The sequence below is a fragment of the Schistocerca serialis genome, chromosome 4 (assembly GCF_023864345.2).
Source record: "Schistocerca serialis cubense isolate TAMUIC-IGC-003099 chromosome 4, iqSchSeri2.2, whole genome shotgun sequence".
NCBI classification, from domain to species: domain Eukaryota; kingdom Metazoa; phylum Arthropoda; class Insecta; order Orthoptera; family Acrididae; genus Schistocerca; species Schistocerca serialis.
Window position 1 is genome coordinate 794,170,873 of NC_064641.1, and position 27,727 is coordinate 794,198,599.

General features: G+C 39.5%; 1 protein-coding gene and 1 non-coding gene across 2 annotated transcripts in view; one reads left to right on the forward strand and one right to left on the reverse strand.

The window, feature by feature from the left end:
* The window catches only part of LOC126474771 (uncharacterized), a 790,273-nt gene that overhangs the window by 399,556 nt on the left and 362,990 nt on the right, over positions 1–27,727 (forward strand). The gene's annotated exons all lie outside the window — the stretch shown is intronic.
* On the reverse strand, positions 2,240–2,312 carry Trnat-ugu (transfer RNA threonine (anticodon UGU)). Its single transcript has one exon. It is a non-coding gene; the product is annotated as a tRNA-Thr (tRNA).

The following is a 27,727-nucleotide window of genomic DNA, read 5'->3' on the forward strand; positions in this document are numbered from 1 at the left end:
TTAATGCGGGTTGCAATAACTTACAACCAATTCAAGACAGTCTGTCTGCAACGATGGGTGACTGCCAGTTCTGCTAACCGTTTATTCGAGCGAAGGTAAAAATGTGGAACAATAGTGATTTTGCTCTTCGCGCATAGCGAAAATAAGAGTAAGGGCAGCTTGGTGACTTTGACAGTTTCAGTGTACACATGGCCTTAGTAGGTAAAGGTCTGACAAAATTAATTTCAATTTTGTGCAATAAACGTACAAAGTCATGGTGCGTAGCATCTGTTTGTGCTTAAATTATTGGAATAAAATTTTGTTATATGCTATGTTGTCATATGGCACTGTTTAAAAAGTTGAGAATATGCACTAGTGCGTAAGGGCTCCGAGTTGCATTAAACCGGCCCTGTCAACGTGGAGTTGCAATAAAAGCTCGGGCAGCATAAAAATGGGGACATATCAGTGTTGTCCTTTTCAAAAGAGACATCTCGATATTCGCCTAGTTCAAACAGTACGGCCCAAGCGACAAACAGCTGGCGTTCAGTCATGTATGCACGGTCGAGATTCGCCACAAGATTTGCGCAGTATCGTTTCGGTTTCTGTATCCATCCATCAACAATATATCGCACAACATTACTGATAGTCTAAGGGCAGTTTAAGAAGTTGAAATATTTTTATATTTTCTTAGTTGCTATCTTTGGAATCTGGTGTGTACTAGAAGATGAGGTTGCAACCCGAAATCTACGTCGTACAAATATAACACAGCTTTGTGAAACAAGGCATAAAGTGCTTCGTTTAATCAATACAGTATACACTGTTTCATCAAGAGCCCACAAGTGAATCAATTAAAATTCTATATGAATTCACTGTTTAGGTAGTTGGAACGCTTTCTACGAACTAATTTATGACTTCATTATTGTTACATTTTATCACCCAGCTCGATTTTTTACTGTCACTGATTCTTCTTTTTTATCTGGGAATGGTGTATATAGAAAACGTCAATATGTTTCGTGATTCGCCGTCTAGATTACTCACTAAAGTGCCGCTAGATAGGAATACATCGAAGTGGTGTATTCACTAAATTTAAAATCCTTATCTTCAACTCCATCTGCAGATGTAAACGAAGCAACGTAACAGCTTTCTGTTACAATGCACATAACTTTTTAATACTGAATATTACCTTGTGTGATTTCGTTCTCAAAAATTAATGATTTCAAATTCTTTATAAAAATATTCCTAAATGATTCTGTGCTTGTAATCCATCAGCCTCACTGCTAGTTCTTAGTTTTCAACTAGTTTAGTACACTTTTATTCCCTCAGACCAGGCAGCTCTTACGTTAGCAAATAATTTACTAACAAAGTAAGTGAAATAACCTGTCATCTTAGCCAGCAAACCATAAAAAAACAGTCGGTGCAACTTCGGGAGTGCGACAGACTACCAGTAAGGTAGACTATATGGGCTTAATTAACTTCTGCCGTTGTGAAATGGAAGTTCCGAGCAAATTCATTTCTCCACGCAGAAGCATTAATACTGCGCTGTGTCAGTCAACCTAAAGCGTTTGTGTTATGCCTATAGACCTATACAGGCTGAGAAAGGAGCTGTAAGTTCCAGAACAAACGGCAGCTGCTCCGTTCAAAATGCTGTACATGAAAACGTTATCCTAACGAAGATCTAAATGTATTAGGCCAATAGAAGATGGATGAAACCCCTAAGAATGTCAGGGAGTAAATAACGGTAATCAAAAAGGAGGTGGTTGCTGTATTTCTTCATTAAAAAGAAAAGTAAATTTCAGAAGTAAAGAACACTGCTGAAAAATTCCTTTAACATTTCATTGGAATATTACAAAGCGATTGTGAGATGTTACATAAATAAATGTCACGTTCCTACAGTTGTTTCTAAATTATGTAGCAAAATGTGTTTTTTGCCCCTCATTTGGAAACATACAGTATGGGTGACCTAATGCAAGATCTGATCTGCAAAGAGGCACGATAAACTTGGAAGCATACTACTGAAAATTGTGATACGCAGACAAAGACGGGCAAAGGGTATATCGGTGATAACACGAAAAAGATTATTGATTAAAATGATAACGTCGTGGATTTCCAGTGTCATGCGTTAGCATATTTCCAGAAACAAACGTTCAAGTGGTGCTACTTACAAATTTTTGTAATACGTTTAAGTACTGCGAAGTTTTACTTTAAGTCTACTGAGAACAACGTCTACCGAACCATGCAAAGTAACAACAATAAAAATGTTAGCCCCCAGGGAGAATCGAACTCCCGACCCCTGGTTTACAAGACCAGTGCTCTAACCGCTGAGCTATGGAGGCGCACGTAACTTTCAGCCCTCAGAGGAGTATAACGTCGTCCACTGCATTTTTCTACTTAGATATGCCGACGTTCCTAATGTCTTATGCTATATTACACGGCGTAGCACGCATTCCTCAACGAAACCGTAAGATACACATCTCCGTTGCACATTATGTGTCGATTTGTGCACGAAGAGAAATGCATGACAGAGTTTTCCACATTTACTACTTCAGCCAGAAAGGCAGACCACACTGTTTTCCTCAATACGTCGTGTGAAATGTTCAAATACGTCGTGTAAAATGTTCACGATTCTCTGAAATACAAGTGAGAAAAAGGGTTCACAGACGACACATGGTAAAGAAAGTCTTGAATGTCCAATCCCCGTGCCTTTTGTAAGGATAAATTGCGGTTAAAACAGAATTTACTCGCGACTAACGATCATACGCGTTCTGTGAGTATCTAATCCTGCGAAAACCGTGGCTTCGAACACTACACAACAGTTATTAATTATCGATGCAAATTATAAATATTGTAGTGTACCGGTACCGTATCGTCATGAGGGATCCTTATTAGTATTTGACTGGCTTCAAAGCGCAAGAGTTTCTTTTCAAAAACGAAGGTTTTGCATATAAAGTAACTATGGTGCAAACGTAAAAGTGCGTAATAAATATGGGAAAAAACGTGGAAACTAAGAGAGAACCAGAAACGGTAATCGAAACGACGAAGTATCAAGGATACAGCCGACAGCTGAAATGCATGATTACTGTTCAGCATTTTCCATACGGTAACGGAGTAATTAATTTCCAAAACTATTCGTTCTATGATCCTCGGTCCTTCTCCTTTACTTCTAATACGCATACCGCCGATCTGCCCCTACCCCCTCTCCGAAACACACGCAGAGACTATATAGTCATCTATTTATGATAATCTGCGTAAATTACTGGATATCTTACACTGTAAAATTTAAAACTAAAGATTCAGACATGGAATTCTGATTTTTTGTTGTAACTACCTACATAAAAGAGGAAACAATATTAAATCTTAAATACACAGTATTGCTGTTCCACAATAACATTCATTTTATAATTTGTTGTGAAATCCAAGTACCAGCAGAATCTTCCATAAGAGTGCAGAAATTTATTATTCTACATGCACTATTTACAGAAGGCATGAAATTAATTATTTGTATACTGATTACTCTAACATATCACAATATGGTAAAATTATATTTCTAATTAAAAAATCATAGAAATAAGAAGTAACAAGGTGTACATATAGAATTTTGGATGTATTACATCTGACTTTGTGGTTCACTGGGTAATTATCAGTCTAAAAGTCCAATGGTTGAAAATTTAATCTTTCATTAGTCGGTTATAGGACTTTTCTGTCACATTTTCTTTTTTCACATCTGCCACTGATTTGTGTACGATGTGTGAAGACTGGATGAAGGCAAAGGCATACCACCTCAAATAAGACCACACTTCACAAAACACTGCAGTGTTTGGACGAATTGTTGTGTAGAGGACAGCTTTACTATATCTTCTATATATTACATATAAAGTATGCTGTAGGTTGAAAAGACGATGAAGAAAATTTAGACTTCAGTTAACCACTTTGGAATTGCCCGCATAAGAGTTATGCCACATAATGTTACACAAACAATGAGTGTGAGTGACTTTTATGTTGCATTTCATGGATCACTGCGTCAGAGGAATTTTAAAGTAATTATTGGATGCAAGAGATTATTTCCATCATGAAGGGTTTACACAGTGGAAGAGTAATACAAGTAACTTCGTGTGAGGTTGCTTTGGAAATGAGATGAAATGGCACATTTGCACATCTCTAAACAAATCTGAGTCTTATATGGCATACGCTGCACGTCACAATTTCCGACCAAATCTACTGGATAATATTTCCTCCTTTGTAATATATAACTACGAATCTGAACCTAATTCAAACTTTTAACGGAGTTAGCTGTAGGTTCTTGGTGGAACATTCTATATCATTTTACCTAAGAGACACACTTTTGTGCCATGTTTCACAGCTTCATTATTGATGTATGACTTTGATTTTGGGTTATGAGCCAAAGGATCAGTTCTATACTAGAGAATGGGCTTTCAATCTGAACCTTAGATCATACCATAATAATAAAGTTGCATAACAGGTAAAAAAGGGTGTTTTGTTTTGTTAATAATTCAAACTTTTTCCAAAACCAATGTATTTGCATCAATAACTTCATAATTTGGATGGCAATGCTCGAAATACTATTAGCAGACTGGCTTATGGGAGTTTTCTGCAATCCACTGTTACACAAGTTACAAACATCCTGATCATGCCTTCAAACTGACAACAAGTTTTGGTGTGAAACTTTGAACTGCACCCTTTGTGAGTGGCTTAATTTGCATCAATAGCTGAAATTAAACCAGTAATATCTACCACTTCCCCATTAATTTAAATCTTCCACAGATCAACACACACAAACATGAAAACATATTTTACAAAAATAAAAGGTATGAACGCAAATTAAAGACTAAGAGCATTTTTTTTCCTGTCCCATAGTATTGACTCAATGATGACATGCCTTAATCTCACTGTCATTCCTGTGCAATAGTTATGTTGGTTCAGTGAATGTCTCTAGTCCTGGTGCTTTCAGAAATTAGTGAGTGCCCATTTGTCAATGTGCAGCAGAAAAGAAAGGGAGTCATGTATTTTCTGTAGACTGCATGGGCTAAACCTGCAAGAATTATTAGCAAAAGGCAGCTACAGTATGGTGGTAGTTGACAAACAGTGGAAAAATTTATGAATGACATAATTACTTTAAAGTGGACGTGTATATGTCTGCAACAGAGTTCGAGTGGCCATCCTCTTCCAAATTGGACAAGAACATCAAAACAGTTGCGTGAATGGTTTCTGGTGGCCATCATGCCAGAGTTGAACATTAGCCATGGTTTATCATTTGCAGTCACCCATGACTGTTTAAACTATTGCAATCTTTGTGCTCACTGCGTTTGAAAATGAGGAAAGCACATTTAAGATTTCTGCAAAATACGTCCAGATGAATTGTGAGTCCATCACTAGGGAATACAGAGTAAGTGATAAGCAAGGTGTGGAAACACCCATCTCCGAAAACACCAAAACAGTTCAAAAGCCAAAAGTACACAACGGCGGCATGTATCATACGAAGAGTCATTACAATCTGAAAGATCAAACAGTGAATAGTGATAGCTACTGTGAGATACAGCAAGTGCCTACACTAAAATCAAAACAAAAAGGAGAGGGAAGCCTTAAACAGATGTAATTTTTGCCCTCATACAGCTGGGAAAAGGATCAAGGGCATTCAGAAGTTTGATTTTGAGCTGCTGGAACAACTAGCCTAGCTCAAAGTGATTTTCACTTTTCTGGTCTGAGAAGGAGTACCAGCACAGCTCCAAGTTTTCATCAGATTATGGTTTTGTGGACGTGGTGCAGTAGAAGATTTTGGACAATGCCACAAAGCTGCTTCCAGGGCAGAATTAGGTAGCTCCTCAATAAAAAGACCACATGTAAAGAGGTTTTGGGAAATTATGGAAAGAAATTATGTTACTTGCAATGTAATTTTCCCTATAAAAATTTATTTTAAAAATCTGCCTTTGCTTCTCAATTTTCCTTGTAATAGACAATAGTAACACATACTTATGGTTTCATTTGATATAACTGAAAAACGCAATAGAATAGAGTCTTCTAAACTAAATTTCTGATGTGTTTGAAAATGAAAGCATAGCATCAGTGTGTATTGCTAGTTTTGCACATCGCAGTGAGACAGACTTGTAACATAAAATCATTCAAAAACTGTTGTTTGCACAATTAGCGATTGAAAGATTCATGTTAAGAATTATTATAAGGGACAAGAACAATTAATTCACTGAACATTCTGATCTGTAAAGAATAGAATAATTATGGGTGTAAAGAGAATTAAAAGGAGGTGAGTGGGTCATGTAACTGAGCAAATGAATAATAAATAAAGCAAGAAATTTCAGTTTCAGTTTCAAAGAGATAAGAAAAGACTGAGACAGTAATTAAAGGTGTGCTGATGGCATTAAAAACATGTATGAGAAACTTTTATGTGCAAGCCTCAAAACTGTAGTGCAAATACACTAGCTGAGTATGTAATACGTCATCAAACAAACTCTTGTGTGTTAACCACAGCCTCCCTGGGGGAGAGAAAAAAAAAAAAAAAACACCACAAACTGCAGGCATGCAAAAGGATTATCAGAAGTAAAAATGCAAGATTTTTCAAGAGAACTAGCAAACCAACGTTGAGATGAAACATCTAGACTGACAAATGTAAATGTAAAAGAAATTCTTTTTCTCAATTTTGTTTACAATAAATTTTCAAAAGACTTTTCCTAAAGTACCCATATTTCTAGCAATGTCTCACAAAAACAAATCGATAACAGAATCCAACAGATAATTTTCCCACACACTTGAAGACTTTGGCTCCATGAAAAAGTCATAGTGAGCCAGAGCTCTTAAATATCTACTGCAAAAAACTAATAGGAGGGTGTTGATTGCTGCAAAAAGTCATCTGATGATAAAGTAGTATACAATACATATACAATACACAGAGTAAAGGCAGCTAAGGATGGTAAAAACAGGAAACTGGATGACAAAACAAAGATAGTAACATGCAGGTAAGGGATTGAGACAGAGTAATATATAATCCACACTACCTAGCAAACTTTGTGGATAACCATTTTTCAAATGTCACAGAGAAATTACAAATTCTCAAAAACAGGTAACACCTTTAAATTATTGTGCATTATGTATCACCACATACCTATAAAGTCAGGAAAAGAAACAATGTTGGCAGTTCTAGACATAGCACCAAACTATGTACTGAAACAAAGCAAACAGTGTGTATAAGCTACCTTACCAAATATAATAAGTCATCCACATCAATGAATTTTCCTGAGTATTTATAGTAGGCAAGGATTGTGCCTCTGCTAAAGAAAGATAATGCCAAGGGAGAATCAGTTATGGAGGACAGAGTAATAAATAACATGGATAAATACAACCTTCCAAGTGTATTAAAGTTTGGGTTCGGAGATGGCAGAAATACAGAACCAACCACAACAGCATTTACCGAAGTGGTACCTGATGCTCTTGATAAGGAAAAGTGTATTACATGCGTATTCTTTGATCTGCCTGACCCTCTGATACTGCTGATTAAAATATTCCATTAAATAAGCTAAAATCACTAGGAATAGGAAAATGAGATTTATACCTAGCATTATGGTACAACAAGTAGATATAACACAAACTTAAAATATGGCTACCCTTGAAGCAAAATTCATTAAGCAAAACCCTCAAAGGCCTTTATTACCACCCAATACACAACAAAGTCACAAAGAACATTTAGAAAACAAAGACCATGCATTTCAGTTCAGATGGAAAATATTATCAATGAAATTAAATCTCTATGCTACAAATATCTCCACAGACCACTTAACACACCCAAAATTTTGAAGTTAAAGATGTGGCAGTGTCACTCTTAGAACTAAACGGAACAGTCGCACGACATGTCATGTCTAGAATCATCCGATTTAAATGTTGTTGACCCATCAACAAATATAGTTTAAAGCCTCCACAGATACCATATGCATATATAATCATCATATGTGCAAAAGTTAAATAGCTGTTACATGTCCTCTTAATTTTTAAAATTTTTTGCCGTCTAATAATATTTTTAAGTATTTTTCAGTGTTAGCTTCTGTAGTTTATAAATGGGTATAGGCCTGCATAAAAAGAACACAGCATATTATTCCTTTGGCCAATGGCCTTGCCGCAGTGGTAACACCGGTTCCTGTCAGATTACCGAAGTTAAGTGCTGTCAGGCTGGGCTAGCACTTGGATGGGTGACCATCCGGTCTGCTGAGTGCTGTTGGCAAGCGAGATGCACTCAGCCCTTGTGAGGGAAACTGAGGAGCTACTTGACTGAGAAGTAGCAGCTCCGGTCTCGGAAACACATACAGCCAGGAGAGCGGTGTGCTGACCACATGCCCCTCCATGTCTGCATCCAGTGACGCCTGTGAGCTTAGGATGACATGGCGGCCAGTTGGTATTGTTGGGCCTTCATGGCCTGTTCGAGAGGAATTTTCTTAGTTTTTATATTATTCCTTTAGAGACTTGCCCTCAATGCAATATCAGTCCCATTTAGTTACATATGAATCATATGTACATATTATTCTTGGAAATGGATTTTTCTAGGGAAGAAATGCAGAAAATATAAACAGAGCTTTCAAACTACAGAAAAGGACCATGAAAACAACAATAAGAAATAGTAATGCAAAGATCTTTCGAAATCCCTGGAAATTTTAACTATACTAGATGAGAATATTATCCTTTCAGTTATGCAAATAATAAATAACTTTGATAAATATTGCAGAAACTGCTCTGTCCCTGAGTATTTGATCATCATTATCATCTATACTGTACCTACATTTACCAAAAAAGGAATAAATATAAAACTCAAACCAGTATTTTCTACTAAGGAATAAAATTTCATCATAAACTGCCAAAAAATTAATTTAAAGTGCATTAAAAAGCATTTGTTAAGTTATACTTAAATACAATACTGTAGGTGTGCAGTAAAAAAGAAATACGACTTATTAATGGAACACCTGTCATTTCACTGCACACTTCCAGGCAGTAATGATTTTTTTTCTGGAAAACTTCAAATGAGAGAAATGCAAAGAATAATACCAATCACAGTTGCAGTTTGCATTCATAATGGATAAAATGAAAATAATACTAATATCTTATCCTCTTTCTGAGCTCAATCCCCAACTCAGTTCATCATCATCATCACAGTCCTGTTGCCAACCAGAGAGAGAGAGAGAGAGAGAGAGAGAGAGAGAGAGAGAGAGAGAGAGAGAGAGAGAGAGAGAGAGAGAGAGAGAGAGAGAGAGAGAGTGTGTGTGTGTGTGTGTGTGTGTGTGTGTGTGTGTGGACAGAAATTTGTGAAGGAATTAAGTGTTTTCAGTGTAGTGTATATTTATCGGCTTTCTACAAATTAACAGAACAGTCAGTTTTCTTTACTTGAGCCTGCAGTTCAAAAGAAAAAAGTAATAAAGTAAGATAGTGTAATATTTTTTGTATGCAGTCGTAATGTTAATGAAAGACACTTTTTCTGACAAAGCAGGCTACACTTTCCAACAACTGTCAAGTTATGTCGGTATTTTGCATGTGGAATTTATTCACTACTGATCTATAAGTAACTTTGAAACCACTGTCATTCATCATTTTTACAAGCAGCATTGGCCATTTGACACTGCTGAATATGATTCCATCTGGGCTTTTGAGTTTTGCATCTTCAGTGATAGGCACCCATATTGTTTCCACATGTTTCTTATGTCATCTACCCATCATTCATTTGGTCCTCATCTATGTATTTTTTTTCTCTTGAAATCCATCATTCTCTGCAAATAACCACACACAAAATCAGTCACAATGCCAAGACTAACAAATCTTCACTGCTGTATGTAACGTGTAAACAGGTTAGATGCAAGCAATAAAACCAACTGGAGATTCCAGCCTGATTTCAAATAGCAACAATGAATCTCTCTCATCAATGGCATGTTCAATAATGATCACAAATTTACATCCTATCGATATGAAGAAACCAGATTGAACTTGTACAAGTCGAAAGACGTGAAAGGGAAACAGCAGTTGAGAATGGAATGTGACAGTGTTATAGCCTACTCCCAATATTATTCAATCTTTAAACTGAGCAAGCAGCATAAAACACGAGAAAAATTTGGAAAGGAAATTAAAATTTAGATTGAAGAAATAAAAACTTTAAGGTCAGCCAATAGTAAACAACTTGGAAGATCAAGAACAAAATGGATAATGCCTGGAAATGAGGTTTTAAGGTGAATATCAAGCTAAGCAAGAGTAATGGAATTTCCTCAAATTTAATTAAGAAATTAAGATGATAGAAGTAGAGAATATGTAAAATGCAAACAGGCGATATGAAGGAAAACATTTCTGAAAAGAGAAACCTGTTAACATCAAATACAAATTTAAGTGTCCAAAGGTATTTTCTGCAGGTATTTATCAGGAATATACCCTTGTATTAAATGGAATATGGACAATAAACAGTTCAGACAAGAATAGAATGAAGTGTTTGAAATGTGGTGCTGCTGAAGAATGTTTAAGACTGGATGGGTAGAGCAGTCAATTAATGAATCAAATAGGTGAGAAAATAAATTTAGGGCACAGCTTGCCTAAAAGAAGACACTGGTTGATAAGACATCCCGGGGTATAAAAGAATAGTCAATCTGTTCATGGAGGGACATGTCGTTGGGGGAGGGCCAAAACTGTAGACGAAGGACTAAGCTTGATTACAGTAAACAAATTCAAGCAAATGTAGGCTGCAGTAGTTATGCAGAGATGAAGTAATTATAGGATTAATTTTAATGTGCACATTTCTGTTCTTTGAAAGATCCGTTTAAGATATCTAGTATGGTTAGCTCATAACTTTTTTTTTGAACAAATAAAAAAATAAATTTACACTTGCAAACTAAAGCTATTTATTATAATGTATGCAATAAAACGAAAAGCACTGGTCTCATAACTAATGGAAGAAGTGTCCACATCAGACAAAAAAAAAAAAAATATTACTATTATGAAACATGCCTTGCCCCAGAGAACATGGCAAGCATGGTACATTAGTTAGGCACTTGGCAAGTGTAGTGGCCACAAGGAGAAGGAAAGGGATGATAAGTAGTATAAGATATAATCCAATGGGTGTAAGTGGATTTCCAAGGAGGATTATGAGAAGTGGTTGCTCAACAACAACTTCATAGTGCAACGGCAGGTGAAATTCCCAACCAGGGACAGCAACGAAAAATAAAGCTTCAAAAAATTTTTTTTTTTTTTTTGATATCCGGTGAAGTTGCTTACTCTAGAGAAGAAACAATGGCCCAGATGTCGAGAATGATGTAGCAACAGAACTTTTGTGAGAGAAACATTAATACGAATCAAAATTATTCACCAATGGTTTAACAGTAAGGTGTGTATAGTTTTAGTTATCACCTTTCCGAAGTTACTTGCAAAATTGCATTTAAGAGTTCGATTTATCTCAGTTAGGCTAAGGAGATAGTCTTGTCATGCTGTAAGTGATCTGATTTGCCTGTGCAATAATTCAAACTTCCGTCTTAGTGAAGCAATGATTTTGGATATGAAACTTCCTAGTAGTTTAAAACTGTGTCGGACCGAGACTCGAACTCGGGACCTTTGCCTTTCTCTAGAGTGTTCTACCAATGAGCTACCCAAGCATGACTCATGACCCACACTCACAGCTTTACTTCCACCAGCACTGTCAGTAGCTCAGTTGGCAGAGCACTCGCCCGAGAAAGGCAAGGTCCCGTGTTTGAGTTCAATCCAGCACAGTTTTAATCTGCCAGGAAGATTCATGAAAATTTCACCCTGATTTTGGATATGCCTGCTGCTTGATATCCAACAGATGCTTTCCAACATTACCTCATAGTACACTTAGATACAAAGTAGTGAGTGTCTGGATAATCATTCACAGCACCTCAAAACTCAGCTATTTGACATCCAAAGTGTGCAGATAAATGGGATGTCCAACAAACTTTACAAATGGAATAGGTTGTTCGTATGTTACCAGGAAATATGCCTTTTAATTAATTTTGTATCTGTTCCTTTTACAGATCAAATATTCCTCGCTGTTAGTGGCATTGTCCTAATCGTGGAAGCAGCAACTGGTATTCTGACAAGAACTGAAAAACAAAACCTTTTTTTTTTGTTTAAGAAGTCAAATTATTTCTCTAAACATAATGCAATCAAAAATGTAAATTCTGTCAAAAATCAAACCCTGACTTAAAATTTTCCACTCTACAAAAGCACTCATAATAATATAGGAGTCAACAGGTAAATATTCAGCCTTGGGTCTTGTGAGGGTTCACTACATCAGGTCACGTAAATCTCAGGTTAGTTCATACAGTTTATCATTCTAAATCTGAGAACGGTTACATGTGTTGTACAAAAGGTATGCCTACTGTATTAGTCAAATTACTTTACATATAATTACTGAAGAGTTCATTGACTTTCAGTCCCCACTACATTGACCAAATTCAAGAAAGTATTTAATAACAGCACAACACCAAAAGTCACGTGAAGCTCATTCAGACATTCAATTCTCTGTACAATAAACTTAGTGCCATTAAATATATGTATGATAGCTACATATAACATACTGACAAGAAGAAATTAACATCTGCTTTATTGTCATTGTGACTGCGGCATTTCCCTTCTAGCAACCCAATGCTTTTGGGACAAGTCATCAGAGTAATACATTACCTCAAATCACACATTCTGCACAAGAGTTGTTCTGTGGCTTTCATATTCACCTGTATTGTTGCTAATGAAACATCTGTGAAAGTGAATTACACAGAAACCGACATGCGGTAGACCATAAAGCACTACCATCGTGAACTGCGGTCGCGTTAAAAGGTAAATTAACGCTTAAGGCTCTGTTTCAGTAGTCGGCAATTGGTTACCTTTTCCAACTGTCATGCAGTACTTTTTTTTACACCTAAAACCATGCATACAAGAATTTTTCTCAAGAGTTTATTTGCTGCATCACATATCAATGCGAAAACTTCTGTAAAGCTTTCGCAGAGCTAGCATCTGCTTATATTCCTTAGAGCGCAATCACAGAAACTTTATATGAAATTCATACCTACTGTTGATGTAATATTTATTGTGAGCACTTTGCCTCCTCTTTGAAGGTGATTCTTTAAACACACTGTTCGAAATCGTACACATCCTTGAAAATCATCAACTAACTGTTGAACATTTTGTAAGCACATTCCATCACCTTCCCTGTTACAACCGCTCTTGTCTGCTCCCCATCGTCATAAAAATTTCAAGTCCATAACAGCAAGCATATCCACCAATACATTTTCCTGTACTGCTTGCACTACAACAGAAGGTTTGTCTACGCATCACGCGCAAACTAATGAAGCCGAACATTCCCGAAAGATGTCATGGGGCCTGTGTTTTCGTAATCAGGTGTGTTTTCGGTCGTCTCCGTTAGCCGTCGTTAGGGTTCGCTCAGGAGGTGGTCATCAAAGGAAATTTGAACGAGCGCCTGTGTGTTGTTGCAGTGTGTAGCGGTGCAACTTACTAAAATGGACCAATCATTTATTTTGCGATAACTGTTACAGTAATAACAATTATTTTCTATGTCAGTTTTTTTTTAAGTTGCTAATAACTGGCAGTCGCCTGTGTTGTGATTGGCTGATGCAGAACAGACTGATCGGACGCCATTTGTCATTTCATGATTTTGAAAGGGTGGCGCATGTATTTGGTGGTTCTTGCATTACAACTTACGTGCAACGAAACGTGGTTTTTTGCTACCACCACATGAAAGAGCCATCGAAAATGCGTCGGTTTTGTAGGACTTTTTTAGAAGGACGAAAAATGTGATGTCTGTAAATGAAACTGATTTTGCCACAAACATCAGCTCCCATGCATCGTAATAGCAGTAAACTAGCTGCAACAAGTGTAAATGCTAGTAGAGCGTGGATTCGTTTTCTCATTGTGCAGACGTTTCGTTTCATAAAAGCAGTATATACGTTAGGTAGTAAAGTTTTGAACGAAGTTATAAAAATTCCACGATTTAGTCAGCTAAACACTCAGTATGATATTTAATGTTATGAGAGTAAAATATTAATATGTATATTTCATTTTCCCAAGCTTCCAAAATATTGAGTTTTCTATAATATATTCACACACACACACACACACACACACACACACACACACTCATATCAGAGCCCATAAGGATATTTTACAGTAATTCCGATAACAATTAGTCATCAGATTTCGCTTCTGTTTATATAGCTACCACTAAGCTTTTTTGTAGATACCTCTACACGGAAACAACGCAATACATCCAGCTGCTATACGATGTTGTTACTGCCATCCAAAATTATGTTATTACATGCTGAGAAGACAGGAAATAAATCGTCAGTGTAGACGCTAAATAGAAATTAAGTAACTTGTCGTTCAGGAAAGCGAGGAGTACAATAACCACGTAGAGTTTCACAACCAAACCTTGTAGAGAAGTACTCGAAAGGCATCGACATGTTACGTTACAAAAATGTGTCTGTATGGTGCAGCAGTGCCGAAGGCCAAATTAGATTTTTAACAGATATAAAAATTATGAAGCCAATTATAGGCTCAGAACAGGGCTCTGTATTCTGGCACATAAATCATGGAGTAAGCAAGGGATCCTGGTACAGTGCACTTTCATTCGTTGCCGTTGATTCCGCGCAATGTCCCGAAGCAACTGACGTAAGTAATCCCTTCCATTTCCCTCCCCCCCCCCCCCCCCCCTCTTCCCCTAGGCCATCAATATACGTATAACGTACCGCAACTGCGAATTCCGTGTGGAGTCTGTTCTTTCAGACATTTCATATACATTAGTAAGCTTTCAGTACTCCAAGAAAACTGATATCCCACAGAAATTAAAAAAGAAATATTTCCGGACGTAATGATGTTGTGGTTTGTGATGTCATTACTGCGCGGAGTTTAGTTTATGAGTTGGTTGTGTTTGTAGATGTCGTCTTGTTGCAGTTGATGGTGTCCGATAGTGGTGTGTGTGTGTGTGTGTGTGTGTGTGTGTGTGTGTTGGGTTCATTTGAGCTTTGGTATTGGCGGAGCGCAGTTTTTGGGAGTGCCTGTGATTGAAGAATTGAAACTGGTTTGAGTGAGTTATCATTTAACCTTTTCTTTTTTTGTTCATGTAATTGTGATGTCGACAGGTGTTACTGGTTTGCTGTTTGTGGCGCGGTAAGACGTTTAATTTATTGTGTGGCTTCTTTAGTTAGGTATAGATACGACTACGAAATACAATAGCGCGATGTTGCGTGCGGAGATTGGTGAGGACATGATGCCTTTGATCGAGTTTCTCCAGATGTTCGGACTGTTAGCAGACATTGTGAAATGTAGTGTGTGCAGGGAAAACATGAGGTTGGCGAGAGTTCCGGCGTCTTGGACCAGGGGCTGTTAAGCGGGTATTAAGCAGGTATTACTCGATGATCCGCTGCGAAAGGTACTGGTCTAGCGCGACAGCCACCTAGCAGTAGAACGGGTGAAACTACGAAAATTAGGACACTAGACTTGGCCACTGTGTCTATGTTTCGATACAGTGTATCGATACGTGGAACTGTTTCAGTGTTTCGGAACGGCTGTGGTTCACTGTTTCGAAACAGTGGTGTTTCATTCCGCCCATGTCTCGGATAACCGGACCAGATTCGATCTCGAGCCAGACACAGAAACTGTATCGTTGTTTCAAAATAAGGCTGTATCAGTCCACCTATGCTTGGAACGGACTAATTGTATCGAAACAGTGATGTTTCGTTCCACTCTGTGTCGGACGAGATTCGGGCTCGGCACAGGTACTGAAACACAACATACCACTTCATGAAACTCTTTCAAGAGTGTCGAAATCTTTTTGACAAGCAATAGCATGAAGCTTATGATATCCGAAAATAGAGCTTCGTTTCTAGCTGACTGTCCTATTCCGAAATGGCGTAACATCTGCTTTATAAACACTAGCCAAACAATAAAACGCATACTATTCACATTCAAAATAATAAATATGTGAAAATCATTCAGTTAAATTACACTTTTTTTATAACATACGTTTCTATGTTCATGTACAGTAATCATATTAAGAAACGCAAGTAAGCCTACAACAGACTCGAACTCGGGACCTTTGCCTTTCGCGGGCAAGTGCAACTGAGCTACCGAAGCACGACTCATGCCCGGTCTCACTGCTCTACTTCTGCCAGTATCTCGTCTCCTACCTGTGAGACCGGGCCTGAGTCGTGCTTCGGTAGCTCAGTTGGTAGAGCACTTGCCCGCGAAAGGCAAAGGTTCCGAGTTCGAGTCTCGGTCGGGCACACAGTTTTAATCTGCCAGGAAGTTTCATATCAGCGCACACTCCGCTGCAGAGTGAAAATCTCATTCTGGAAGCCTATAACATTTTGAATAAAAAAGGCGTAGGGTGACAGTTATTAGACACATACATAAATTTGATGTAGGTATAATTGCAAGAAATCTGTTTGACATATCACTGATAGTGTAATGGTGAACGGGAAGGGCTGGGAAGCATGGTGAATTTATAGTAACGGTTCGAAACACCTTGAAAGACAAAAAATTTTTCTGTTATATTTTGTTATTTATTCGAATTATTTGGCGTTATTTGTGAGTCTACAGTCACTGTGCCTATTATCCACAATGATTCCCTTTGTGTAGATGGAAATTAGCAGGATGGGTATATTACCCATACTAACGGAATGTGGGAATCTCAGTAGAATATCCGTTGTTTCTGCAGTTTGCTCCCACCTCCAGTTCCGTTCGTGGTGGTTCTTCTGTCTGTCATCTATGGCCGTCCTCAGGCAATTGAAAAGTATAAAAGTCACACGACACGAAAGCAACGCATTTGCTGCAGGAAATACGAAACTGCCAAGACGCCTAAGTCATAGTTTCATACTTTCTGCGACATGATTAGCGCTCTCGCACCTCATTTGTGTTTATATGGACATACTTTCACAGTAGACATTCAAGATGGTAAAATGTGTAGGTTTATTAGATTACAAAACACAAACTGTTTCACTGTTTCGAAACAGCGTATCGGAACATTACATTGTACTGTTTCATTTGTTTCGAAACAGTTACGTGTTTCAGTTTGCCCATCTCTATAGGACACATTACCCGCGCGCCAGAGTAGACAAACTGCCGTCAATCCGCGCATGCGCACAAGGAGGTATGTAGTAACCTACGTACGTGAAAAACAATTACTGTACTTAATAAATAATGGCAAAAACAGTTTCTTATTAAATAGAAACCTTGAGCTCACATAATTTGAACGAATGACGTTCGAATGTGTCACACGGCCCCCCCATGTGTTTCGCGCGGTAGAACGAACGCCTTTACAAGAGATCAGACGGTTCTCTTTGCTGATGATACAAGTATAGTAATCACACCTGAGAAACAAGAATTAACTGATGAAATTGTCAATACTGTCTTTCAGAAAATCACTAAGTGGTTCCTTGTAAACGGACTCTCACTGAATTTTGATAAGACACAGTACATACAGTTCCGTACAGTGAATGGTATGACGCCATTAATAAATATAGACCTTAATCAGAAGCATATAGCTAAGGTAGAATATTCCAAATTTTTAGGTATGTCCATTGATGAGAGATTAAATTGGAAGAAACACATTGATGATCTGCTGAAACGTTTGAGTTCAGCTACTTATGCAATAAGGGTCATTGCAAATTTTGGTGATAAACATCTTAGTAAATTAGCTTACTACGCCTATTTTCACTCATTGCTTTTATATGGCATCATATTTTAGGGTAATTCATCACTGAGGAATAAAGTATTTATTGCACAGAAGCGTGTAATCAGAATAATAGCTGGAGTCCACCCAAGATCATCCTGCAGACATTTATTTAAGAATCTAGGGATATTCACAGTAGCTTCTCAGTATATATACTCTCTTATGAAATTTGTTATTAACAACCAAACCCAATTCAAAAGTAATAGCAGTGTGCATAACTACAATACTAGGAGAAAGGACGATCTTCACTATTCAAGATTAAATCTAACTTTGGCACAGAAAGGGGTGAATTATACTGGCACTAAAGTCTTTGGTCACTTACCAAATAGTATCAAAAGTCTGACATATAACTAACAAGTATTTAAGAAGAAATTAAAAGAATTTCTGAATGACAACTCCTTCTACTCCATAGAGGAATTTTTAGATATAAATTAAGAAAAAAAACATTAAAAAAATAAAAAAAATAAAAATAAAAAAACACAAAAAAAATAAAGTTGTTATATTAACTTAAGTATATTGTTAAATTAACCTAATTATGTCATGTATTGGAAAATTCGACTCGTTCCACATCATTACGAAATATCGTATTCATGATCCATGGAACTAGTATTAATCTAATCTCATCTAATCTATTTGTGTTTCGCGTTCTTGCCGTCTACTGCGCATGTGCACCAGTTGTATGCTGCGCGGATGGTGTAATAGGTCTATGTGAACCAGCTTGTAGTTACAGATATGCACGCTTTGGGGCGATGGTGCATAGGTGTACGGTTTACGCGCATTGTGTAATCGAAAGCATAACCTTCGGCGCTTACCAGACGCGGTACTTGGTTCGAGAAATCTAGGTTGGCCATGGGAGAGATTGTTTTAATGACTTGCTATGTTTGTCCTCTATCAGTTTTTGCGAGCATGAAACTGGAGTGAGTCGGAGGACGGTTTTCGATTGGTTTTCTTTTTGTATGATAGTGTGTTCGCAATATGTGAAGTATAGGCGTAAGTTGGGTGGGCCGGGCGTGGTGGTCGAGATAGACGAATTTCAATTTGGGAAGAGAAAGTATGGGAGGGGCAAGTCTTCGGTCGGTTTATGGGTGTGTGTGTGGAGAGGGGAAGGGGGGGGGCTTTATTTAGGAGGGTGAGTATGCGGATTATGTTTTCATTCAGTGTTTTGGAAGGGCGTACTAAGACGGAATTGGAGGGGTTAACTGAAGAGTATATAGAGGAGGAGAGTGCTGTGGTGTCAGATGCTTTTTCGTCATCCAGGGGACTGGGGAAGAGGAGTTATGATCATTTAGTTGTAAACCATAGCTTACAGTTCAAAAATTATGAAACTGGGGCGAGTACCAATGCAATAGAGGGGTTTTGGGGGGCGGTTAAATATCATTTAGATGAGTATTGCTGGCGGGAGAGCTTCCCTAGGGAGTATTATGTTTTTCGCGTTTTTTTGAGGGCAGATAGTAAGACGTACAGGCCAAGGGTGGTTAGTTGAGGGAGTTTTGTATATATGTGTGTGTGGTGAGGGGGGGGGGGGTGTTGTGGATTGTTTTCCTTTGTTTTTTGTCATCTTTTTGTGTTTGGGATCGTGGTGTGCGTTTCTATATGTTTATATTTAGCTTGTCCCTGCCCTAAACCCCCCCCCCCCCCCCCCTATTTTCCCGCGCTTGGCCCGTTGGTTTGATTATATTTTTGGAGAGAGATGTTATTGTCTTATTTATATGTATTTTCGTGTTTGTTGTCGTGTTTATGTAGTGACGTCATAGGCGCCATATTGGAGACGCTGAGAATGGTCATTTCCGCAATATTGGTGATGTCATGCGTTAAACCAGAGGGATGGAATCGGACGCTTGTGTAATCCCCCTTATTTACGGCAGTGAAATAAATCAATAGCTTTTTTTTCGAACTAAATGTAGACCAACACACTAATATGGTCTTGGTTAAAATACCCTGGATGGTTAGTGTGCTCAGTCTTATGAGTACTAGAGTTCAAGGAATCAGCAACTTTTTCTCGATTAGATGTCTTCAGAAATGGTTCCTCTCACTCAAGGGTTTTCCTTCATCCATATCTGGCAGCTATTAATATCTCTCTCACGCAGGGAGTTTTGCGAAAAGAGCTGAAACGAGACAAGGAATGGGCGTGGATCAAAGAATGCTGTTGTTATATACCACGTAATAATCTACAAAAGATATGTACGATGATACACCTACTTTGCAAGGTCGTACATCTTCTGAAAAATTTGCTGTTATCAGCACCCGGTGAAAATACAAAACACCTCGAATTATCTCAGCGACTAACATGCCAACTAATAAATTCCTCTTCGTTTCCTAAATCATTGACGTTGTGGAGAGAAATAATAACCGTGCGTGTATGTCCATAGACATTTCAAAACGAGTACAATTAATTGCATCAAAATAATGTTGAAATTCCGGATAATATGACTGCGAAGGTAACCCGAGTGTTGACTCGCATTTCCTGGAAATCGATTTCAGTTGCTGTACATGGGTGGACTCGCCCATAGAGACCCGTCACGAGAAACGATCCTCACATATATACATCTGTCTATATTCTCATAGAGGTTTTAGGGGTGGAAAATGACGGAACCTTGTGGTTTGTTCCCCTTGTCCAGATTCGAGTGAAAATCTGAACATTCGTTTCCCTCATGAAAGAAAACGACGGAACCTGGTCTTTGGTGTCACTTATCCGGGTTCGGCTTATTTCATGTTAACTTCAGCAATCATTTTTCAGTCACAGTATGATGTTTTGCTCAATTCATAGTGCTGTTAAAAGTAATTAAGTTCGTTAGGAATGTACATTTCGAATAGCCAAAGATGTGGCTATTGTAATGTAGCAACCGTTACTGGGTGGTTTATTATTCTGTCACTCACACAATACACTATTCTGTTACAGCAGGGTAGCAGAAGCGACTGGGACATGAAGCATCATTAATCAATCGTGGTTTGATTAGCATCCAGAACGAAAGCAATAAGAGAGAGAGAGAGAACAAGAACCGTGTACTGTACGCTTTTTTATGAATGTTACTGTACATACCGTATTTATTCTTTCACAGCACTATGATCCTGTTCCAGTACATGCGAGGCTAAATCAGCATGCTGTGACATGAGCACGGATCTGAGTTGAGGAGATGGACGAACGCTATTCTGCGTGGGACGCACACTTAAAAGTGCAATGGCTAAAACGGAATAAAAACTACGTATTCTAAAATAGGGAAATATTTCTGTTCTATCACATTAGAAAAGTATTTTATGTAAAACTAAACATTTGCATACAATCCATTTTTAAAGGTTAACGGATCTACAGATAGTAAACAGTCCGGCGGTTTAAAACAAAGGGATTGGCGAACCGTTTGACTGTCTTCATTTGTTACGGGAACCGCCCACACACAGTGTTACACAATACACACATGTGGATTAGAATAATTATTGATCGTGTACCTAGATCGCACGTACCTGTTTGCACTAGGCGTTTATCTTCTCTATGCTGCAACCAACAACTAGAATTTAATCCTGTAATTTTTTGTTTAATTAGTTGCAGGTGTGAAAGCATTCACATAATGAGAACAATTACCTGGCAAATATCTACATATATTCGACCAGTGAGACACATTAATGTGGACAGCACTGTTCATAAAGTGTTTCATTACCGGTAATACAATAGTCGTAAGTTTTAATTTAGCATTTCAGCCACGGTGGCCTATTCCCACTATATCGAAACCTTTTGTCGTGGTAGTCTGTCATACTGGTCATCTATTAGCACTCAATCATTTAATAATCACTGTGCAGATAGTTAGTTCTGCTCTTAGACAGTTGGCACAGATTCTTTTAATTAACACTGGTACGCACTGACAACACTACGCGTAATAGTTTTGCGACGCGCCTGGTTGTTTATTTCGCGCTACCGCACTGGTGACTTTTAATTGCTCACAGTTTATAGGTCTCTTCTAATTAAAATGTTCACTGAGTTATGGTCAGCATTTGTTGATTCCGTAACCGTCGCGGCGCGGCTGATCGTTACCTCGACCACACGACAAACGAATGCGGAAAGTACACTTTCAGTAATAATTTACGAATACTTTCGAACACGGACATAAACATACACCTTCGGTAGGGAAAGTATCATGTGTTATTTGGCAATGAACAGTTGGAGCTTTCGTAGGTCACGCGTGCCACAATACTAGCGGCGCCCACACGCACGACTCTAAAGCCCAGTTTACATGACGACATTGGGTTGCGCCATTCGTTGCGTGGAATGAGTTGCACGCAAGTGGTTTCATATATGACTGTAGACACGGCGACACCAGTATACACTTCAGTTTCGTCGTTTTGTGGGTCCCTGAGTCGTGCCTGAAATGAAGTTTTGGCAGTTGCACGTCGCTCAGTTGTGATGGAGTTAAAACTTGTTGCATGCAATCGCTGCATAAGAAAAAATGAGAAACGTGTTTCGATTCGCGACTGGAAGAAGAAAAGACGTCAGCTAGGTTGCTCAGCACCCTTGCTGAAATTTATAACGGAAGACCCAAGAAGTTCTTTTAATTATCTTCGAATGTCACCAGAACTGTTCACGTTTCTTCCAAATAGAGTTAATTATGCGATAAGGAGTAAAAGTACTGTAACGCAAGAAGCACTGTCGCCAGAACAGAAATTACATATCATACTGCGTGCATTACAATCGAGAACACTCGGCATGATACAAGAAGCGCTTTTAGTTGGTGATGATTTTTCATTAACACCAATAATTATTAACATTAACAGTAATAATTAACATTAACAGCAATAATTAGTCGAAGCAGGCACTAAGAAGAGAATGGTTTGCAAACTACTCTCTTGAAGATAGAACTGTACAGTGACAATATTTCAAAATTCTAACGTATGTGAATGGGGAGCACTGCAGCCACGTTTTAAATAGATGAATATTGAATAAAGAATGCAGTTTCTTGATTTGTATAGCTTTCCCTCCTGTCAACAATATTTCTTAACAAAGAGTTGACCAACTTATACGCGCTCCTAACTCAATAAACTTCGCCCTGCAGCTCAGATATTGTCAAACCATCTATATTATAATCGCAGATGGCGGTCTCAGCGGCAGCAATATGTTGCTTATTTTTGTAATCAGCATCACTGAAATCCCACAAACAACTATGCAAAGCATAGATATCCGTAAAGCGAACATTATTCTCCGTTCCCCACTTCATATTTCAGTTTGTCTACACTCTACGAACACACCAAACCTCAAAACTCATGGAACTAGTGCCGCCAAAGTTGGAACACGCCGAAAGTGTTTAGTTTCACCAACGATTCGCGCAAACGCGCGGTGCGCATGCGCAGTGGCCGGTAGCGCAGTTGCCTGCAACCTAGTGTCATCGTTTAAATTAGGCATTCCTAAACACACTCCGCGTTCTCGATAGGGATAATTATCGACTTTGAGGCGGGCAGAGACATTACGAGGGGCCTTCAATAAGTAATGCAACACATTTGTTTCTCGACCAGTTTCGGCTGAAAAATGCAGAATTTGTTGTGGAACACCATGGAACATTCCCGCTTCAGCATCTAAAGTTTCATGAAGTTCCGATAGGTGGCGGCGCTATTGAAGTGGCGTCTGTAACGGAGGTGTGTTCCAAGCAGAGTGCTGTCACTGAGTTTCTTTTTGCGGAAAACCAGAGCGTCGCAGATATTCATAGGCGCTTGTATAATGTCTACGAAGACCTGGCAGTGCACAAAAGCACGGTGACTCGTTGGGCGAGGCGTCTACCATCGTTGCAACACAGTCGCGCAATCCTGCCCCGCGTGCCGGCCGGCCGCACACAGCTGTGACTTCTGCAATATTGGAACGTGCGGACACTCTGATTCGAGGTAGTAAGTAGGCTGTTTAGATTTTTATGTAAGTAGGCTATTTAGGTTTTTATGTTGGTAACACCACGTAGCGCTCTATACGAAAATCAGTGACTGTGCTGTGTGAAGTCTGTGGCTGGTTTGCACTATTGGAATATTTGCTATTGTGGTGTTGGGCAGTTGGATGTGAACAGCGCGTAGCGTTGCGCAGTTGGAGGTGAGCCGCCAGCAGTGGTGGATGTGGGCAGAGAGATGGCAGAATTTCGAGAGCGGACGATCTGGACGTGTTTGCATCAGAAAGAGTAAATTTGTAATACTGTATATCATGAACTGATATACATATGATGACTTTTGAATATTATTAAGGAAAATGTATTGTTTGTTCTCTATCAAAATCTTTCATTAGCTAAATTCGACATATGAAACATCCCCTTAGAAAAATTTATGAATTACTGTGCTGGTAAACCCCTTACCCCTGTAATAGTTTTACCCTTTTTCAGGTAGTCGATGCGGATTATCCCTTGCGAATCCCAAAAGACAGTCACCATAACCTTTCTGGCCGAACGACTGGTCTTCGCCTTTTTAGGTGCCGATTCTCCCTCGGTAACCCATTGTTTGGATTGTCGTTTGGTCTCAGGAGAATAGTATTGTATCCATGTTTCATCCACAGTGACGAAACGACGCCTTAAGTCCAGTGGATTCTTCCTGAACAGTTGCAAACCATCCTTGCAACACTTCACACGATTCCGTTTTTGGTCAAGCCTGAGCAATTGCGGAACCCATCTTGCGGATAGCTTTCTCATGTCCAAATGTTTGGGCAAAATATGATGTATCCGTTCATTCGTGATGCCCACAGCACTAGCAATCTCACCCACCTTAACTCTTCTGTCATCCAACACCATACCACAGATTTTATTAATGATTTCTGGAGTCGTAACCTCCACAGGACGTCCAGAGCGTTCAGCATCACTTTTGTGCCCATATGACCCCTCCGAAAATTTTGAAATCACGTACAAACTGTTCTAATCGAAGGTGCAGAATCACCGTAATGTTTACCAATCTTCTCTTTAGTCTCCTGAGGCGTTTTGCCTTTCATAATGTTTAATCAACACACAAAATTCTTTTTCGTCCATTTTTTCACAGTCACTCGATTTCCTTGCTTCAGACGAATGCCAAACACAAAGAAATAGACCAATATGGCTGAAACTTGGTGTTCGTTCTTTCCAAAGATTCTACTATCTAAACATGACCTCGATACGCGCCGGTGGTGCCATCTCTCGGATTTTGCACGGACTTTTCAGACGCCCCTCGTACTTTTCATTTTTACACTAAGAAAACTGGCAGGATTAATTTAGCCTTTCCTACATTTTCAAAAATGAACACTTTCAGGATATATTTCGTTAAATATGAGAACGAAAAATAATTGCCATACCACGTTTACTCCGAGAGTAACTGTCTGTTTATTTTCGACATCCTACAGGATAAAAATAATTGATATAGGGTCGAGAGTAAACAGCTCCCTCAGTAACAGAAACATGTAACTTAACTCTGTTCTTTTCACTTGCTCCCTCTCTCACGCACACACAATGGCGTCGTATACATCGGCGCTACCTGCACCCTGCCCGCCTCTGCATCACCGTATACCGTCGCGGTGGCGAAGCCATACAAGTTTCAGCAGTGCCGCGAGACGCGCCTCAAACATTTATGCTCTCCGGAGACAGCAGGCGACGTCGCTGCCAGAGGATCGGCAGAATGAGGCACCTCCGTTTCTATAAGAGGACTCCAGAAGCCTGTCTGTCAATAAAGAACTGATACAGTATCACGGACAACGAGCAGAAGACCATTGAGGGAAGCGAAATGTCTCACACGAGACATGTGGTACTGGAAAACTTTAATTGGGTTTACATCTGCTCTTGCACGGCAGGCGCTTGGGAACAGGAGCTGGAATGTAATTTAAAAAGTTACATTGTGATGTTTGAGGCTAATAACTACTGCTGACACTCTCAGCGAGGCTTCGCAAATTCGGCGCTTTTTTAACGAAGCATCCACTCGCCAGCTTCAGGCTGTCAAGTTGTTGCTGAAAGAATTGTTTTAGTGAAACACGTGTGCGCAATTACGTGTCGGCGGCTCGTTTCCACCACCTTTCTACGCGTAGTGCTTTTAGTGCGGATTCGGATTGAAACTGTGAGTGTCGGCGAGCAGAATCTTTCGAATATCGCAACGCCCGGGGACCTCAGTAATAGAAATCTATATCTCTAAGCCTACATTTACGGCACATCCACGATTGCATAATCTTCGTGTCGATTAACCAAATACGAGGGTAATCCCAAAACTAAGGTCTCCTATTTTTTAAGTACATAACCTCTTTATTTCTACAGTGGTTTACATCAGTTTACAGCTTGAACATTTAGCTATTTTTCGACATAATCACCATTTCTGTCGATGCATTTTTGTAGACGCTGTGGAAGATTTTGTATGCCTATGTCATACCAGCTCGCCACCATGCTGTTCAGAAAGTTATGAACCTTTCACCTCGTCGTCGGAGCTGAATCGCTTTCAGGCCAAATGTTCTTTTAACCTCGGGCGCCAAGTCAGTACTATAGGGTGGGTGGGTGATTACGTTCCACTGAAACTGTTGCAGGAGAGCAATGATTTGTCGAACGATGTGTGGGCGAGCGTTGTCGTGGAGAATGCGTACGCCCTTGCTCAACATTCCTCTTCTCCGGTTCTGAATTGCCTGCTCGAGTTTTTTAGTCTCACAGTACCTGTCAGCGTTAATTGTGGTCCCAGTCGACCAACAATACCCCTTTCCTATCCCAAAAAATGGTTGTCATGAGTTTACCGGCAGACAGTTTTTGCCGGCCGGAGAGACCGAGCGGTTCTAGGCGCTACAGTCTGGAACAGCGCGACCGCTACGGTGGCAGGTTCGAATCCTGCCTCGGGCATGGATGTGTGTGATATCCTTAGGTTACTTAGGTTTGAGTAGTTCTAAGTTCTAGGGGACTGATGACCTCAGAAGTTAAGTGGTTCTAATGGTTCTGAGCACTATGGGACTTAACTGCTGAGGTCATCAGTCCCCTAGAACTTAGAACTACTTAAACCTAACTAACCTAAGGACATCACACACATCCATGCCTGAGGCAGGATTCGAACCTGCGACCGTAGCGGTCGCGCGGTTCCAGACTGTACCGCCTAGAACCGCTCGGCCACTCCGGCTGGCGAAGTTAAGTCCCATAGTGCTCAGAGCCATTTGAACCATTTTTGAAGAGTGTGTTTGTTTGAATTTCCGCGGCTTTGGCGAAGAAGAATGCCGCCACTGGCGTGATTGTCGCTTGGTCTCAGGTGTAAAGTGGTATGCCTAGGTTTCGTCACCCGTGACAACTGAATTCAGAAAGTTGTCCTGTTCGGCTGCATCAGCTCGTTTCCGCATGCGGTCCTCAGTCAGCATGCGTGGCACCCATCTTGCGCACACCTTCCGGTAGTTCATTGTTTCCGTTAAAATTCTGTGAGCGATGCTTCGGGGAACCTCAGGAACCAATGTGCAGAGATCATCCAGGGTGATCCGCCGATCTACACCCATGCTTTGCTCAACCTTCGACACTATCCCCTCAGAAACTGACGGTCTCCCGCTCCTTTGTTCGTCGTGAATTTCGGTCCGACCAGCTGCTAACTCTCTACACCACTTACGAACATTTTTGACATCCATGCACGACTCACCATACACTTCCGTCAATTGGCAATGGATTTCAATCGCCGCAGTGCCCTTTTTTCTCCAAAAATCGAATAGCTTCGCACAATTCGCACTTGGCGGTAACATCCAACGGGAGCTCCATTCTCAACGGCTGCCAAGCCAAGACTGAGCGCCCCATCGCGGTGTGGGCATGTTTACACACAACGCGTGAAGCACTCTTCATAACAGTGTGACCAACTGCCACACAAACAGAGTTCTGTACGTAGCTTTACATACAACTGATACCGCCGTGAAAGAAAAGGAGGAAGGACTGAGTGTGTCTTACGTTACTGAGTTCGCTGGACGAAAGCTCAGATAGTCAAGGATATGGGAACGAAATGAACTGTGGCCTCCTTGAGAAAAAAGAATTGAAGAAAACCGGCTCGACTTTTATAAGAAATAATTTATAGAAGCCATAGAAAATCTAAATCAGAATTATGCAA